The following is an 18,999-nucleotide window of genomic DNA, read 5'->3' on the forward strand; positions in this document are numbered from 1 at the left end:
TATATAGTACTGTTTAAAAAGGTTTAAGCTCTATGGTGTAAGATAGAGTATAAGATCTGAGGTATCTTTTGCTGTATCCTTTTCTAATAAAGAGCACTGAAAATAATGTATATTATTGTTTTTGAGAGCTCTCAAGTTTAGCCCCTCTTAGTTTCTCTTTAGCACTCATTCCTTTTTTTGAAAGGTAGAGTTTTCTTATCCTCAGGCTACGGAGCTTGATCTCCCCAAATCAAAACTCTGGCGGTCTTTATCTCCTTGTGCCCTGGTGTAATCAAATGAAGGACATGACTGTATGTAGTACATTGTGGAAGATTTAGGATTGATGCCATATTAACTGTAGTACTAATATAGCTCATAAAGAAATCAATTTACACTATCCTAAATGGAACTACTGGCGGATGAGTATCCTGGGAAGGTGGAGGAATTTGCAGATGTGCGATGGGATGGGATGGAGGAATAGCAATATATAGTATTCTACAATCAGGGTCCAATCTTCTATGGTAACACTATTGTAAGTGATATGTTGTGATTTTCAAAGCAGTCTAGAAGATTGTCACATCTCCCCTTAACTTCACTGAAAGAAGTGTCTAAATACCTGAGGCTGTTTTTGAAAATGTCAGCATAAATGTTTTGGACCATTACTGTAGTGTTCAAATGGGAGTTGGGGGGAGAGAAGACAGGTGAATAAAAGAAGACTGCCTGGGTAGGCAAGCTTCCAATATCATTTACATTATTTATTTTTAAAGGATGAATCAAGTCTTCAAAATCACTATGGACTTGGCAGGTAGAAATTGCTAAGCTTTAACTTGCCTCTTGGCCAAAAAGCTCCGTGCGTATGGGCTCTTCAGATACGGCAGTCTTTCCCACTACCTGAATTTAATTCAAACCATTCTGCACAGTCCTAATTTTAATCCTTTCATTTTGGTTTTAAGTTACTGCATATATGGCACAATGGAAATATTTTTTCAAACTTAAATTAGAAACATACTTTGGGAGCCTAAAAAAAACAACCTCTCTCTTCAGTGCACAGTGAAACATCTTTAACTCCTAGCTGAAGTGCAACCATGGTAACATTTTTGCTTGAAAAGTTTGATAGCAGTGGAGGAAAACACTTTTTGGAATATGCTTTTTGTGTGCTCCCCACCCCTCAACGTTCACAAGCTACCTGAAATATCCTACCAATCTGCCCAGATTATGTAATTGTTCTAAATAAATATGGTATTAGAGCAAGCTGGAAATGAAATATCATGTGTCAGAAGGAAAACCTGAGTTTTCTACTTTACCATGACTGCTAGTTAAAGGCATCAGAATACAACTGGCATGGACAAACTATGTTCCAGGAGAAAATCATGATTGTAATAAGACCCAAAGTTTGCATTCCGTACCCATATCATTTTAATTTTGAAATGCTAATGAAAAATGTTATAGCTTTTGTGACAAAGTTCCTCCTCTGCCTTGGTGGGTCCTATGCTTATTGGAGGATTTGCTCACCTCAGAGGTTCACGGCAGCCCTCAGTTTGGCCACTTTCATGGCTCAAATCTGCCATTCACTCAGTTAGCCTCATCACTGGCCAGTATGGGGAAAAGGAAGAAGAACAATCCCCACAGTCTCTGCTGATCCACCTTGTGGATTGGGGAACAGGCCAGAGACCTTCCCCTCTGGTTGGAACCTACAGTCCAGGTCAACTCCTCCAGTATCAAGTAGGGAGTTGGGGGGATGGAGGGATGGGGGGAACCCGGGCCCGCCCTCTACTCCGGGTTCCAGCCCAGGGCCCTGTGGATGGCAGCTGTCTACCGTGGCTCCTGTAACAGCTGTGTGACAGCTACAACTCCCTGGGCTACTTCTTCATGGCCTCCTCCCAACACCTTCCTTATTCTCATCACAGGACCTTCCTCCTGATGTCTGATAAATGCTTGTACTTCTCAGTCTTCCAGTAGTATGCCTTCTCACTCTCAGCTTCTTGCGCCTCTTGCTCCCAGTTCCTTGCATGCACACCACAAACTGAAGTGAGCTCCTTTTTAAACCCTGATGCCCTGATTAGCCTCCCTTAATTGATTTTAGCAGCTTCTTGATTGGCTGCAGATGTTCTAATCAGCCTGTCTGCCTTAATTGTTTCCAGAAAGTTCCTGATTGTTCTGGAACCTTCCCTGTTACCTTACCCAGGGAAAAGGGATCTACTTAACCTGGGGCTAATATATCTGCCTTCTATCACTCTCCTATAGCCATCTGGCCTGACCCTGTCACACTTTGTAAACATTGGCAACAATGTCAGTTCCTCAGACAATCCCAGAATGTGTGCGTGCAAGTTGCACCATCTGTCTAGTCTCCCTATCTGTTTGCTACAAAAGAGAGTAGAATGGCCTTTTTATGGTATATGGGACATGTGAATGAACCAAAAACCTTGCATCCAAACACTCCTGAACTTTGAGGGAAGTGGAGTGCTTGGTTCATAGTTTCAGGCCCAAATTTGGCTGCTGAGGCCCATTTCTAGTGTACATACACTTGTTAACCTCTAACACTCTTCTTTTTTTCAGAACTGAGGAGCTGGGAATTTGTGTTGTAGCCCATGCTCTGGAGAACTGTTACTTGTAAGAAAACAACTGAAAAGGAAATTCATTTTTAATTTAATTTGGGAGGGGACGGAATTAAATTACGAGTCAGTCGAAAGTGTCTGAAATTCAGAGGGTTTTTATAGGGCTCAATTATGCCTTTCCTGATGTTGAGCTGTTCTGAGAAAGGGGAAGCAGGTGGCCTGCTCTTTACTTTTGTAATATTTTTGGAGCGGTTTAGATTCTGGAGTGGAACTTCATAGAAATATAAATAGAAAAAATCATTTTAAGTGATGCTTATATTCCCTTTCATCATCCTCATCTCCCTGCCACAGAAATGGTACCAAATCTGCTTTAATTGTGTTTAATAATAGTCAGGAGAACCATGTTAGTACAATATCTATAAAGGCTGCCTACTACCATTATATCAGGTCGTCCCTAATATCATTTTCGCCTTTTCAGTTGTTAAAGAAGCTATTACATAGTCTTCTGCTGACTCTCACTAATTGGGGCTCATCACTCCCTGCTCTCTTTGATTTTAGGCAGAGCAGTGTACCTCAAACACAGAAACCTGATGGCTGACTGAGCTGGTAGCCTTCTTGAGGAGGAGTTACGCTGAGATTCCACAGCAGGCAAGGGAGAACTTTACCAGTTAAGGCTGAATGAAGGTCCAGAAATCTGGAGCTTTTATGTTAATAGATTAGTGACCTAATATGAACATTTGAATATGCATTACCTCCCTTGCAGCTTCTTGGTAGGTGTGGGGTGTCTGACTGCCACTGTCTTGAAGCTGCTTTGAGATCCGTGGAACGAGCCTCTATTCTCTGGTTACTACTCCCAGGCCCCTCTTGCCATGGAGAGAGCACAGCTCGGTGTTACGCTAGCTGAAACATTGAGACCATGGCCATGGGTAGATGGGGAGGGATTATGCTCTAGGCTGTATCTGTGTGGTGAGTCATGCCAGCAGGTAGTTTATGATTGGCATCCTGGAAGACACCCTAGCCTTCAAGATATTGTCCAGAGCAATTGTACCCTTAAAAGTGAAGACTAGAGCATTTCTGCAAGTCTGTGTCTCAGGAATTTGAAATTGTTGTTGTGAGCAGCCAACAATGGTGGTCTCCCAGCCAACTGAGGGGGACTTGACAGGTCTGGAATAAGGGATCAGCTGTAAATTTTACCTCCCCACAGACAGACAGGAAAGTGACAACTCCACTAGCCCATCTGTTCATCCCGGGGACATGAGGGAGGCAACAGAGGATGCCTGCCACAGCCAGGGGCATGAGCGGAAGATGTGGTTTAAGGCAGCAAAATTTCAGAGCATCACCCACCCTGGCTGCCAACACTTCCTCTCAGCTGGTCCTCCTTCCAGCAGTCTCCTGTGTCAAGTTTGCTGTGTGCAGGAGGGCTGAGGGGGAGCTAGTTTATGGCTCCCTAGTTCTCAAACTACCCCAACATGAATTTAAGCAAAGTAGATGCTGCTCTAATTTATAACATCTGGTTATGGTCCTTAAGTGACACGCAGAAGCTGTGAATAGTGAGAGTTGAACTGAGCCCTGCCTTACTCTGACATGCCCTCTGGGCTGGGGTGGTTGGCAGAAGAGACTGCTCCACTACCCTTATGTCATCTATGGGCTTCCTTCTCCTCACCCTTCCTGGGGGCATTCTGGATTGGCCAGCTGAAGTCAGGTTCTGGCTCCTTTATGTTGCTCAAGGGTTGCTAAGAGGCCAGATTCAGGGCACAGCATGTGGTCTTTACTATTTCTAAAAGGTAAAACACCACCGTAATTTCTTGATCAGTGGTTGAACTTGGTTTCTTTCATTCTACCAGTTTTAGACAGATTCCCTATGCTCAAAATGGGGAATACTGCTGGAACCGGCAGAATTTCTTAGACCAATATACATTTTTACGCGCAACCACTGTAGCAGGTAGTGAACACTCTAGTCAAGGTTACAGACAAATTTTCTATAAACTGGTGAAATGACTCGGCATACAATAGTTAGCCATGATATTTCATCAAAGATTAGTATTGTAACAAAGTAAGATAACATAATTGTGCAGAGTAAGTAGAATAAATTCCCAGCCTGGTAGCCAACCTGATCCAATATCTCATGTGTATACAGCTGTACTTTTCCCAAGGCATTATTTCAGTGAGACATAACTCTTTGGCTTGTTACAGGTGATACTCTAGACTTCAATAAGAGCCTGATTTTGAAAAGTGGTTTTAATCTGGCCTTTAAGTGTGCACATACAAGTTTGCATACTCAGTGTGCAAAAACCTGACCTAGCATGTGCTAATCAGTCATCATCTACCCAGTTTGTGCACATAAAAATTGTTTGCACTTGCATGTTGGCAATGGAGCACACAAACTGGGGAGTGTATGCATAATCCTAGTGTGCCTGGGCTGTAACTAGATGGGTACAAATGCATGTTTGTTTCTATAATGGGTGGGAGCACAAACTGTGTCCCCAAACTTAGTGCCCACACCTGAAAATTTAGTCTGTAAAGTGTGAATATGCCATGGGTGTATATGTATGATCTGTATAGTGCATAGACAGTACAATAGTCATCACTGACACAGCCACATATGATCTTCCTACAGGGCTACTGCTTGGAATTTATCTTGCCTTTAAGAAGGATATAATAACTAAATTTGGTGTGGTTTTAAAAAGATACAGTGCTTTATATAACATGTCACTTTCCTTGAATTATGAATATGAAAAATTTACCAAGGGAATGGTGACCAATAAATAAGTGACATTGCTGAAGATCCACTCAGCATTTGATCTTCCAAATGATTATTTTTTAAAAAAATTATGAAAGACAGCAATGGAAAATGACTTCTTTCTATCACTACAAATGGGAAGTGATGAGGATATAAGGGAACATATAAATATAGCATTCCTGAGTGGTTGGGGGGGTGGAGGAGGAGGTTGAAAAAAGGTCATTCTGTTATCCCTGGGCGTTGGTTAGGAATCACATCTGACATGATCACGTTCAGAAAATAAAGCAAAATGAAAGAGAGGAAGGGGCAGACAGGGTATCTGTAGTAAAGCAATCTTATCTATGGCATGCTGACCACAATGGCAAAGTGTAAAAAGCCTAATTAGCTCTCTGCTTATCCTCCCCTTCCTGTTATTCCCTCTCAACACACCAGCCACCCAAAGTTCTTTCTTCAAGCTCTGAGAGATGAGTTGCTTTTTCTAAGGACTGACAGGAAATAATTTAAGGTGGGGGGGAAGGTTTCCTGTTCTAGTTACGCTGCGTTTCTAAACTCTAAAAAACAGAAAAGGAATGGCAATTCACACACTGAATGTCATGGACCAATCTGATCCAATATGCCACATTAATAAAGGCATCAGTATATGGATGTAATTTAATTAGGACTCTGAATACACTGTAAATATAATTACAAATTGAATGTTTTTAAGTGCTCATATGTATTTAAACTTAAATATAATGGAGCCCCTTTTAAGGCCCTACTCCTGAAATTGGATTTGCCCAGGTGGGATCCAACTGTAGGATCAGGGTCAGTGATAAACTTATTTCATAAAGCAAAATAAAATATGTAACAGGGGTTTTACATCAGTGGCAGCTTATATATTTCTTACCTCATCCTGAAAAAAGTGTTAATGTTTAATGTTACTATTTCAAACTACTGTAAATCTTTTTTAAAGAGTCTAGTACTTGACCTAGATCTAATGACATTTTTATTTAGACAGTGAATTTAGTGTTCATGGATACATCATAGGATTGGCTTGCTCTAGGCTTAGTGCAGCCAGGAGCTGTGTAACCTTTCCTGCAAAGTTCAGTCAATGTACTTCAGTCCAAACCTGCAACGCTGTATCTTGCCAGTTCTGGACCTCACTTCTATGATGATTGGCAATCATGCTAAAAGTAACAGTTTTGTATTGTGGACTAGTGTCTACTAGGAATTAGTATAAATCTGTTTGTGTGAGATCCCTTTGAATACCAGATACTGTCTGTCACATTTATTTTAAATACACTGACAATGATGCAATAAAGTAATTTTGTGGGAAGCCAGCGGTACACTTCTTAATTCAGAGCCTTTAAAAGAACACTTGCTTTGTAGAGAATCACTACATTTGAAGTGTATTACAATGGGTTAAGTTTTAAAACTATACAAACTTTCTAAAACACTTTTGGTAAATACTTCAGAAAAAATTCCTCCTTATAGAACACTAGATATCTATCATAGTAAACATATTTAATGCTTTTATCCATGCTATTATAGAAAAATTTAAAATCATGGCAGTGTTCATAGATATCTGTGCTGGAATGCGACTAGACTATTTAATACCTGAAGGCAAATTACTTATTTAAAACATTAGTGTCTCTGTTTTCTAGGAGAAATGTGCACCTCTTGTTCAAGCAGACATCCTCAGCACAGTTAAACAGCCCTCTGAGAAAGCACATCAGTGCTGAGGAAGGATATCACAAGTGCTGGAAGATGTGGAAATCTGGTAGAATTCTACTTCCCCTGATCTCGAGTCTGTCAGGTACAGTGCCAGCTGAGTTTCATCAGTATTTTGTAGTGACTGTGGTGTGAATTAATTAGAATCTTTATCCAGCAGCTTTACACATACCTGAAGAATTCAAGCCATTTTCTCATACTCTGATTTCTGGTTTGATTTTGCTATCTCTGCCATGCAGTAATGGTAAAGAATTACAAGGAAAATTTGCTTTCTTCAAACAGTGAACAAGGAGTATTTTCTCTTCAACTATACCTCTTCGACTTCATTGCAAAGCTTTCGCCCAGCAATTTCTCCAGTTCTGTGCTGCCTAGCTTCCTGCTATGGAAGACACTGTCCACATATACTCAGTCTTAAATATCAGAATTTCTATTCTGAAACATTGTAATCACAAGTTTTTTTTAAAAAAAAGATCATGAATCAGGGCCCCGCAAAATCCTGAGAAATAATTTTTAAACCAGATTATTTTAAAAAAAAATCTTTGCCTTCTACTTTTTCAGCCTTGAGGGGTTCCATTTTCAAACTTTTCTGTCCAGACACAAGAACTAGAAACTTTTTAAAAAAATGAAATATGTGATCTCATGTAATCCCATTACTCCAGGAGCTGGGCTTTAACAAAAATACTGAAATTCATGAGAGTCGCAATAAAATCACGAACACTGGCAACATTGAATTTGGTATTCTTCAGTGAGATTATGTGTATCTGAGGCAACTTTTACATTATTGCAGTTTGACTTGGCACTTAAAGGTTACAGCTTGAATTGTGGGTGTAGGATACAAACCACAGCATGGGGTTATGAGGCCGGGTACAGAAACACTCCTTGGTCATCTGTACACACAGGGATAACTCCATCTTCACTTTCCCGACCTCTGCCATGTGCTCAGGGGAAGAAACATAGGAAGGGTTCCTGATTTGAGCAGGTGTGGGGGAGAGAAGTGAGAGAATGCCTTGTGCAAAGTCAGGGCTCTGCATTCAGATTCTGAGAACTGGTTTGATTTCAAGGCTAGGGATATCTTGGTTTTGTTTTGATACATGATTATGAAGGTTCTCTTCTGCTGGATAGGCCTTTGGACAGGTGCTGTGTTTCTCCTGAGTCATCCCAGAGCATGCTCCCTGTTCCCACTCATCATGGCTGAACTGCTCCGACAGAGGTTTAAGTTTTCCCTTTTCATGACTTGGATATCTTGTCTGAAATTTCAGAACAGAGAAGAAACTGTCCACGAGTCTGTGTGATGTTCTAGACTCTAGGGATTTAGGTGGAAATTCTGAATATTCAGGGCTTCCTGGTAACTTCATCCCCAAAGCCAGTAGTGCATTGCAGAACTTGGGTTGCGTTCTGGGGCGTTGGTTCCACCTGACAAATAACCAGGGCAGGAGGACACCCCCATGTAAGCTAGCACTGACCCAGTCGGCATTATTTTACATGGTTTTCTCAACAATGTGAGGGGATTTAGGAACAACCACTTGCACTATGTGGGAGGGGCTAGAGCGGCTATCCAGGTGAAACTGCCTGGCTCCTGAATAAGCCATGATTCAATAATGGCTATGTGCAGGCTCTGGACCTCTGCCCAAAGTGGCCAAAATTCTATGCAGAACTTGAGATGTGTAGTGGGGAATGCTTTCCCCATTTTGTGGCTAGACTGAGGCTTTCATACAGAACTGTCCAGAGCTGGGGTAGGTAGAAATAAGACATGTACTTGGAAAAGATCTATATTTTAAAATGAATATAGAGTTAATGAAAGGGGCCAAGCTGGGAGCTAGAGTCACTAGAATGCCTCAGGCTACTTTGTCTAACTCTGAAAACCTCTCCCCCCCATATTCTTGAGAAATTTTGAGAAACTTTGCCAGAAGTTTGTAAGCAAACATTCCCAACACTGACTTGGAAACATTATTAAATTGTTTAGTAAATAATTTATATTTTTAATTAAACATATTTACTTCAACTAAAAATATTTTTCCCCTTCAGCTTCCCCCAAGAAAACCAAAACTAATATATGGATTGACGTTTTAGGGGTAGGTTTGGCATAATCCAATTTTAATTTCAGTAATTTTGACAGATAATATCAATATTTATTTTTAAGCATTTTTTAAAAAATTGTCATTGTTTTTAAACTTTCACAGTTGCAGGAAATGATGGGAAGGTGCATCAGACAATTTTTGACAGTAGACCTTGAGATTCAAAAAGTTAAAGTTTCGTAACCTTTAAAGCACAAATTGTCAACATCACATGTCAAAATATACAAAGTAAATATCCTTAAATCAAACATCAACAGATGCTCAGGCAGCATTATTCTTTCTATGCCTATCTGTACATTTCAATTATCGATGGAAATAGTATCAGTTTGTGTGTGTTCAATGAAATGGACATATACCACCACTGATCAATAAATTGAATCTTTCAAATCTCCTTACAAAAATAGTTTCTTACACTTTCCAAATTTCCCTGCTCACTTGTGTTATTATCTTATTATTATTATATTTATTTATATTTATTATTATATTTATTTATATTTGTTATTATATTATATATATATAATTATTTATCTTAAAATAATTCCTATTTTCCTTTAGACCTTGGATTTTTTTTTCTGACTCCTAGGATGAGGGGGGCATAAAATAGCAAGTATTAAATTCATCCCTCAGCATTGCCCATATTCTTATAGAACTATGCAAAACCCTGCCTCTCAGCATTACCAAAATAGTATTGCCTCTTTAGCCATGCGGTAGCAGATTTTCAGGTCAGTTTCCTGTTTGAAGAAGAAATCAGTGATATGGAATCTAGTATTTTCTTAATGGTATTTGTTTATTTACAAACTGTACACAAGTCCTGTTCGCTTGAACACAAGACAAAGAGCACAGACAACACCCTCTTACAGAAACCTCAGAGCAGGCACTGCTGCCTCTTTCTCTTTCCAGGGCCTCACCCCACTTGCACTGCTTCACAGTTGCCTCTTCCTACCCTAATCCCTGAGTTTTACACTTGAGAAACTCCTAGTCCAAGGCTGCTCACAGACTGCTTGGTCTAAAAAGTTGAGCCTGGGCATCTATCCTCCTTTTGTGCAGTTGCTCTGCAACACAAAGACATTTAGGGTATGTCTACACTGCAATTAAAAACCCATGGCTGGCCTGTGCTAGCTGACTCAGGCTGAAGGGCTGCTTAATCCCTTAGATCTTTAGCTGCCAAAGGAGAGTGCTTAACCCACCCAATACTCCTAATGACTCTCTGGGTGCAAATACTGCCTGGCATTTTTAGTCATTTCTATGGGAGTCTTATGCTGGGTGCGTATACCTAAGTGACCCCTAATGTGCAAACAATCAGCACCTTTTGCCATAATATTTATAGGCGCACACAAAAATATCTCCTAGTATATAAAAAAAATACTGGTGCTGTAAACACATGAGCAACCAGCCCCAACAAGAACACTTTTGCTATATTGTCTCATTTACTGTGTATTCACCTGTGAGCTCTTTATCATAAGAGCAGCCTTAGCTTACATTAAAGAAAGAAAGAAAGAAAGAAAGAAAGAAAGAAAGAAAGAAAGAAAGAAAGAAAGAAAGAAAGAAAGAAAGAAATGGGATGGGCACCTCATTAGATCTGGAATTCAGTTCAGAAAAACCTCCAAAGTTCAGACCTCAAAGCTCTGGGCCAGTCCGTATGGCTCTCTTTTCCTATGCAGTCCCATTCCTACAACAAGCCCTATGACAGAGCACACCCCCTTTCCAATCTGCATGCTCATGTTTCCTTAAGTGGAGCCTGATCAGCCTTTCTATTCAGAGGGGATGATACATAGCCACTGGTAGCGAGAGCTTCCTAATTTTGTCCCATCGATACTGCTCTCACTTGAAAGATCCATCTCCAGGGATGAGGCAAGGTCATTTGTTCTCAGTGCTTCTTCAGTTTTTATCTCTGCTGAGACTGCCATCAAGGGTGCCGGTTGTAATGGTGGGGTTTATGTGGATAGCTCTCGACCGGGAACTAGAGTGAAACCACCAATTCATGTCACACAGACCACCAGCTTTCAGTTGGTGATGAAACATTGCTCTGTCACTAAATCACTTTAACTATTAGGGTTTGTTTACACTTTGAAATTTACCAAAACAACTATTCCAAGATATTTATTCCAGAATAGCTATTTTGGTAAACTTCCGAGTGGAGACAAGTACCCCCTGCCTTTGAAGTCTATCATCCTATGTGGAATTTCCAGAAAGCTAGCTAATCCCATATATAGAACCAAAGTAAAAATAACTACTAGAGTTGACCTGAAGAATTGATACTACTATAACTATAAAGGCGACATCTAGCTCAAGGGATATTAGAAACTATTTGCTTCTTACTTTCTCTCCAGTCCCACAAAACAGTCAACACTTAATGCACCCATTGTGCAAAACAAACAGCATAAAATGAACTGAGATGGAGCTTCCCACCACGGTCTGCTCCAGATATGTTGACATATAGGAGTGGCAAAGAGGAAGGTGAAAACAGATGAAAATCCCAGCTGAATGGCCCTTCTGGAGGGTTTTTAATCTTCTTACACCTGTTTCCAGGCACTGACGTGTGATAGTGACAGGGTGTAGAAAGGAATGTAACAACCTGGGCAACAGGATGTGGGTGGAGGCAGAAGTCCCATGGGAGAAACTTTGCATCATATTTCATATCATGCATGTAGAAGTTGACGTAATGCTGCAGTAGGTAAATGTAAAGTTATTTAAAGTAAGTGCTCAGGAGCAGGGTGTGTTGGGAAAAGGCACAGCATTTAATTGTGTTAACAAGTATTCAGCTCAGTCTAACTCTGCTCAGGCTTCTGAAAACATCTAGTTTCCGGGCATTACTCTGAGATTAAACACAGGCATTAGCATAGTCACTTCACTCTACATAATCTTATCTGCATAGTCACTCCCATATTCATAAAATAACTGGCCTTGCAGAAAGCTGAGTTCTAAACATTCAAAAGCAATAGGCCAAAAATGAAAGTTAGCTCACAAGCCTGCAAGTGATTGTCCAGTCAGCACTACGGTATCTTTGTCTGAGAATAAAGGACAAAATATCAAATATCTGAGAGCTGTACAACACTGGCATGAATAAAAGGAAGAAAAAAATAAATATAATCTCTGTCACAAAAGGCCTCAGAATTACCCTGTTCAAAAAAGGAAGAGGCATGGGTAGAAACCACGTGTTAGAAGTAGGATTTCTATGCAGTCATGTTTTTTTAATTACTTTTAATTTGGAACACCCAAACTACCTAATATGGATTTAAACCTACCTCTGAGCTCGGGGTCAGCTATAGTTTCTATTCTGATTACTATTCTCAGCCACATGGCGTGATTCCAAGATGAACAGAATTGGTGAAAAATGAGATGGTGGGGTTTGTTTGTTGTTTGTTTGTGTATGTGTGTGTGTTTGTTTGTTTTTTCAGTAGCTGTAGCAAGGGACACGTGAACACCTTTATTCAGTATTTAGGTTCTTAGGTGTCAGGTGCCTTAGATACTGACACAGCAGACTAATTTCACAAAAGAAAGGAGAAACCTACATCTTGTGACATTTACCTCTCCATTGTCTCTTACACAATATGACTGAGAATGGAATAATAGGAGATATTTTTGATTTTGTTATCCAGCTGTTCATTGTACTCTCCTGCAATGGTTCAGATAATTGCTCGGCTTGAGCCTCTATCGGTGACACTTCTCTACACTTAAAGTGCCAGCTACCAATTTGTCTTATTAGGTACCTGTTAAGTGGATGCAGAGATTGAGCTCTAAAATTTTGTTATTGATATAGGGCCAGTTCATTCCCTTCATGGGTGGGGGTGGGGTAATCAACATGGGGTCAAGAAGTACCACGCATTAGATGGAATCCATCAGGATCTGGTAGAAAGAAGTCAGGCTTTATTGTCTTGTAGAACAGAACAGGTGTGCAACCCCATAGACCCCCACGGATAACTAGGATACCTCCCAGAAGCCATCCATGTGGAGATGATTGCACACTAGTTCCCAAGCTACCTGGAAAGAAGACCCACACTGGCATGGCTGCTTGCAGTGGCAGTTCCCTGCAGGGAGTGATAGGAGGGGTAATACCATAATATGATGATAGCCTAGTGAGCATTATTTTAAATTGGTATTTCCCATGAGATTACAAGGGGACCATGCAGGAAGGCACTGTTCCTCCCACTTCTGCATATCAGGGGGCTTTTTCTCCCTATTTTCCTCTCCACCCTGTGGTCATAGTTACTGGGTCTGATCCTGAAGTCCTGACATAGATAAAACTCCCATCAAACCCTCTCTTTAATAACTTGGAATTCTGACTATCCACCTGTTTTTCAGAATTATTTGTGAATGCCCAGGAGTATTGTGAAACTGTGTAAAACAAGCTGTCTTGCAAAATTTCTGGAAAGTTGCAAAACTGTCCTTTTTTGCCCTACTGTAGCTTGCAGTGATGACACTACAGCAGCAGAATGACTGCTTAGTGTTATACTAAGTTCAAAATAGGATTAAGCAAACCAGAAAACACTGTTTTCAAATGTTTTTAAATCCATTTTTATTGGTATATAAATGTCCTGGTTTTGCCCAACCCCCTCTCAAAAAACCCAATGTAATTATTATTCCATCAGTTCATTTTCTTTTTTCTGTGTTCCTAAAAAGATATATTGGCATGCAAGACTTCTACAGATATGGCATTAGATCCATACTTTCTCCTCGCATGGAAAAACCATACAGAAGCTTGTTTTTAAAGAGAGAGAAAATAAGATTAAACAGGACAGGGAATGTCGTTATGAAAGAATGAAAATATTTTCATTACTAGGGTATTTGTATGTTAACAGCTGATACAGAGTGATGTGAGCCATTCCTACAAGGACTCCCAAAGTCTCTTCCTTGTACCATACACCAATTAGCAGAACCCAGATTAAATGAGCAACATACAACACTCAGAAAGTTACTGAATTTCACATTTTCTTGTCATTTTATTAGATTGTTGATTGTTTTCCCCCATTGCGACTTTTGTCATGCAGTCTTTTAGAGATGCAGATTCCTAAGTAATATAGTCAAAAAATGTGAACTTGTCCGATATGACTAAATAGATATTATTAGGTTGCTATTGTGTAGTGTATAAAAGAATTGCAGTGTTGCTTGGTCACTTATTGAAAAGAAGGTCTGCATTTGAGGCGGGCGGAGGATGGGTAGGGAGAGAGTAACCATAGGGATAGATAAGAACATAGAAAATATCACCATGCCACTGTATAAATCCATGGGACTCCCACAGGTTGAATACTGCATGCAGTTCTGGTCACCCCGTCTCAAAAATAGATACATTGGAATTGAAAAAAGTACAGAGAAGGGGAACAAAAATGATTAGGGGTGTGAAACAGCTTCCATATGAGAAGAGATTTTAAAAGACTGGGACTGTTCAGCTTAGAAATGAGACTAAGGGGGGATAGGATAGAGATCTATAAACTCACAAATGGTGATTTAGGTGAATAAGGAAGTGTTAGTTACCTCTTCATATAACACAAGAACCAGGAGCCACCCAATGAAATTAATAGGCAGCAGTTTTAACACAAAAGGAAGTATTTCTTCACACAACATACAATCAATCTGTGGCACTTGCTGCTAGGGGATGTAGTGAAGGCCAAAACGATAATTGGATTCAAAAAAAGAGCTAGATGGACCATTGGTCTGACACAGTAATAGCCATTTTTATGTTCTTTGTGTGGAGGTAGCAAAGGGAGACTGTAAATAAAACTTGCTAACACAGGACTGTAAGAGGTGAAGAAGAATTCATGAATCAAGCAGAAATTATCAAATATAGTGCCCAATTCTGCTGCTCTTACTCTCACTTAGTAGTACTTGTATGAGTAGTCATTTATTTCAGTGAGACTACTCGTTTAGAATGTGAGTTAAGGTTTTACTGATCATTATTTAGTCATTTTCAGTCCTAACTAATTCCCTATAAAATGATTAAGATATCACTGGAAAACAATTTAATGTATTAGAATACGATGTCAGTGGATACAGAGTTTTGTGGGTTTTTTTTTTTTTTAATTTTTCAAAATTATTTTGTGGTATTTCTTTGCTTTCCTACACAGCTGCTGTGTTCCACTGTGGAAGTGGCTGCATTTTGCAGCCTTATCTCTCTCTATCCCATACCTACCTCAGCTTTTATGAATTAATTTTTGTGAATGCTTTGGAGGAAAATTGCTATAGAATTATAGATTATTGTTGTTTCACTGGAATTTCGTTTTAGTGTTTCATTTCATCTCCATGTGATTGAAGACTGGCACAACTAAAATATTGCTCAACATCTTTGATTTTTGCCAGATAGCCTGTTGTAATTGGCTCCTTGCAGATCTACCCAATACTTATTGGAGCTGTTCAGAATTATGTGGCTTGTTTAAGATTTTTGAGCTGTTCATGTGAATTCATTAGTTAAATGTCTTTATTAGAATACATAGAAAAAATGGAATCCATTTAAATTTGATATCTTTTAAAGCTCTTCACTCTGCAAGACCATCTTATTAGAAACACAATCTATTGGTACCATTTTTGGTAGACTCCATTTCTGGGCTTGTGTCTCAAAGCCATGTCACTAGTTATAGTTCTAAATACAGAACTTTTAATCCACTTTTCCCCAGGTTGAAGGAATTCTACCTCATGAAGATATGCACTTAATGATTGTTCTGGTTTGTATCACAGCAGTGCCTATAGACCTCAGTCAGGGATCAGGGCCTATCATGTTAAGTGCTGTATAAACACATATACATATGCACAATATAACAGATTGATCCTGTCCTAGTTTGCTTAGAATAAAGTTTAAGAGATGGGCTTTTCAAAAGTGTTTAAACGAGGTGCCCTATTTTCATTGAAAGTCAATGGCACTTCTGCATCACCCAAGTGCTTTTGCAAATCCCACCCTAACACTTTCTATCAGAAACAGCTATCGCTAACACTTTCTACCAGATGAAAAAACCTTTTTTACCAGATGTTTTCTTCAGTGTCCTACTAAGCCACTTGGGGATCTTCTTTTGGAAGAAATTGAAGGATAGTTGACCCAGGAGTCAATGTAATTCTTCTCAGAATACTTGTTCAGGTATTTTCCCCTCACAAATCATCCCAAGTCTTCATTCCTTGTCTCCTCTTTACTCTTAAATATCAAGAAATAAGTTGATGAGAATACATGAAGCCACCCAGCCGCTTTCCTTGTCAGACGTTTTCCCTGATAAGTGGTCTTTCAAAGGATTTTTCCAGAGGCAAGGTAACTATTAAACAATCAAGAAGACACTAGCCATCCTTCCACTAATGCAATCTCTTGTGTTATGCAAGTCCTAAGGTTTGTGGATCCTACCCTACACCTTTCCTAAATCGTCTTGAGCTGGGGTTCTTTAGTGCTGACAATAGCAAAACTAATAATATTATGACCTGAAGAATAGCTCTGTGTTAGCTCAAAAGCTTCTTTCACCAATGAAAGTTGGTCCAATAAAATATATTATCCCATCCACCTTGGCTATATATTAAGAAAATGGAAGAACATTATGCCACAAACAAAAACTCAATGAGGGAAATAACATGCCACTGGATTCATGGAGAAACCCCCATTATATGAAAGGAGTAACAGAAAACACTGATGAAATTGGGAGAGTTTGGATGTAATCAGCAAACACTGACTCATGCCAGTCAGTGACTTCACTGGGACTACTTGCACATGTAAGGGTTTGAGGGATCAGTCAATTTATCGCCAGTTTCTGATGTCTCTTCTTTGGTGCCTTGCTCAGCCTTTTTAGGCCAGTGGGCTCTTTAATTAGTAATGTGGGCCCAATCCTGCACATCCCTACTCATGAGTGGATCCATTGACTTGAGACTACTTCCATGAGTTAGAATTTGCAGCATCTTTGTCTTCTTTACCTGTTTGCACTGGTAGGGCAGATAACAGTATACCTGTTTAGATTTTTGGGGTGTGGAGTTTGTTTTTTGCTGCTTTCTGTTTGTTTGCTTCATGTGAGTTTATTCTAATTGAAATATTTGTATACACAATCTTTTTTTTTCTAATTACTATTCTTGATTTAATTTTATTTTTCCATCTTCTATTTATGGATAATGATTCTCTAAATGTGAAATAAAATAGATTTATTTAACATTTACAAGTTAGTAGATAGGGATTAGGAATATCATTTATCCAGTAAGGATCTCAATATATGGGAACTATCCTGGTTATGAATTAAGCTCCCAGTTTCATGTCTCAACTTCTTTACACTTGCCTGGGAGCAAACCTGTATGTCTCAGGTGGGTGGATTGTTAAATTCCTATGCTGAGAAGGTATCAGAGGAAGAACAGAGGTATAGAAAGCAAATCCATGTCTGGCATTAACAGTGCCCTTCTAGGCAAGTGTGAAATAGCCAACCCCCACCCATAAGCATTTCTGGGATCACTGGGCAGAGGATAGGATACAAGGATAACATCAAGTGTGGGGACAGGATATCAAGAATGTGATTAAAAACCTGACAAAATTGCACAATGCTATATCCAGTGAGAAGAAACCTTCACCTCTTGTGTAGTTTTTGGCATCAAGAAGAGCTTATCTTCAAGTAACATGTAAAATGTAAGGTGAATTGCTAAAGAGGAATGCAGACAGATTCTCATATCAGCACATTGTTTTGGTTCAGACTCTACTGGATTTATGTGAAGTACATTTGGCAAAAAAGAAAAATCAGTTTATCCTTTGTTTTTTCCACATGCTGTTAGCCAAACAAGCTGTAGGAGGAAATTAATGCTGGGAAGGTTGGAAAATAATTCACACACTATTTTAGTTTTCATACAACTTCAAAAGTTGTAGCAGGTTTGCTTTTTTTAAAAAAACAAAACAAAACACACACCATGCTCACAGACTTGCTCTTTTGGCTCCTTACTGCAGCCATAAGTACAAAGTTGGAGAACAGTGCTGCTACTTCGAAATCCACTGTATAGAGATATTGTTTAGAGACTTTCCAGGATGAATGGTAAGGATGAATTCAGAGGACCAGCACTAGGCCTCAGCACCAGGAAAGTCCTACCTGAACCCTGTTTTGAGGGCATTGTGCTAGGCGAACAACTGATTTTTTAGTTTAGCGGCAATTCCTAAATTAATAAATATTCGGTTCAGAGCAAACCAAATCTGAAATTTTTCAGAATTTTTGGTGGATTGAGGAATAAAAAAAATGTTATATTTGTTTTGAGTGGAAATTTGAACCTCAGCCTCCTACTTCCCAGGTGAGTATCTTAACAAGTGGGCTAAAAGTGATAAGAGGTGGGAGTGAGAAGGGCCTCAACACCATGATCATAATCACCACCACTTCCTCCTTTGGCCATTTAGTGAACGGCCAGAATTGTTTGTGTCAAATTCAGGACTGGTTTCAGGTTGAATGAAACTGCATTTTTGTCAGACTGTTTGCCCAAACCGTTTCGCCCAATTCTTAACTGAAGTGAATTTCATCCGAAATGAACATTTCAGAAAATTATTCCTGATCCTGAATGGATTTTATGACATATTGACCTTCTGAAGGACTATACACATTACCTATGAGTTGCATACCTCTTTATTGACAAGAGCTGGGCAAATAATTCTCAACAAATAATTTATTCAATGAATTTTATCACTTTGTTTTCAGATTGTCCAAGCAGTTGATGATTTCTTTGTTTTTCCAGGTTTACCATTACATAATTTCAGCAAATAATAATTCTTAATGCCTGGCTTGTCTGAGCAGTTCATTGCAAGTATGCAATAATCAAAATTTGAGCATTGTTGTGTATAGGATGTATCTGTCCTGTGGCTGGATGAGTGTAACTGTTAGTATCAGAAACAGATGCAAACACGCTCATTGGCAAATTCAAAAGTCACTTTCTGCTAATATTTTCCACTATTCACATTAAAATTCACTGGTGCTATAAACATAACTTCTGGCACATGTCTTCTTGAATATTTGTGGAAAATGAA

Source organism: Eretmochelys imbricata, chromosome 9 (genome assembly GCF_965152235.1).
Source record: "Eretmochelys imbricata isolate rEreImb1 chromosome 9, rEreImb1.hap1, whole genome shotgun sequence".
Classification (NCBI taxonomy): domain Eukaryota; kingdom Metazoa; phylum Chordata; order Testudines; family Cheloniidae; genus Eretmochelys; species Eretmochelys imbricata.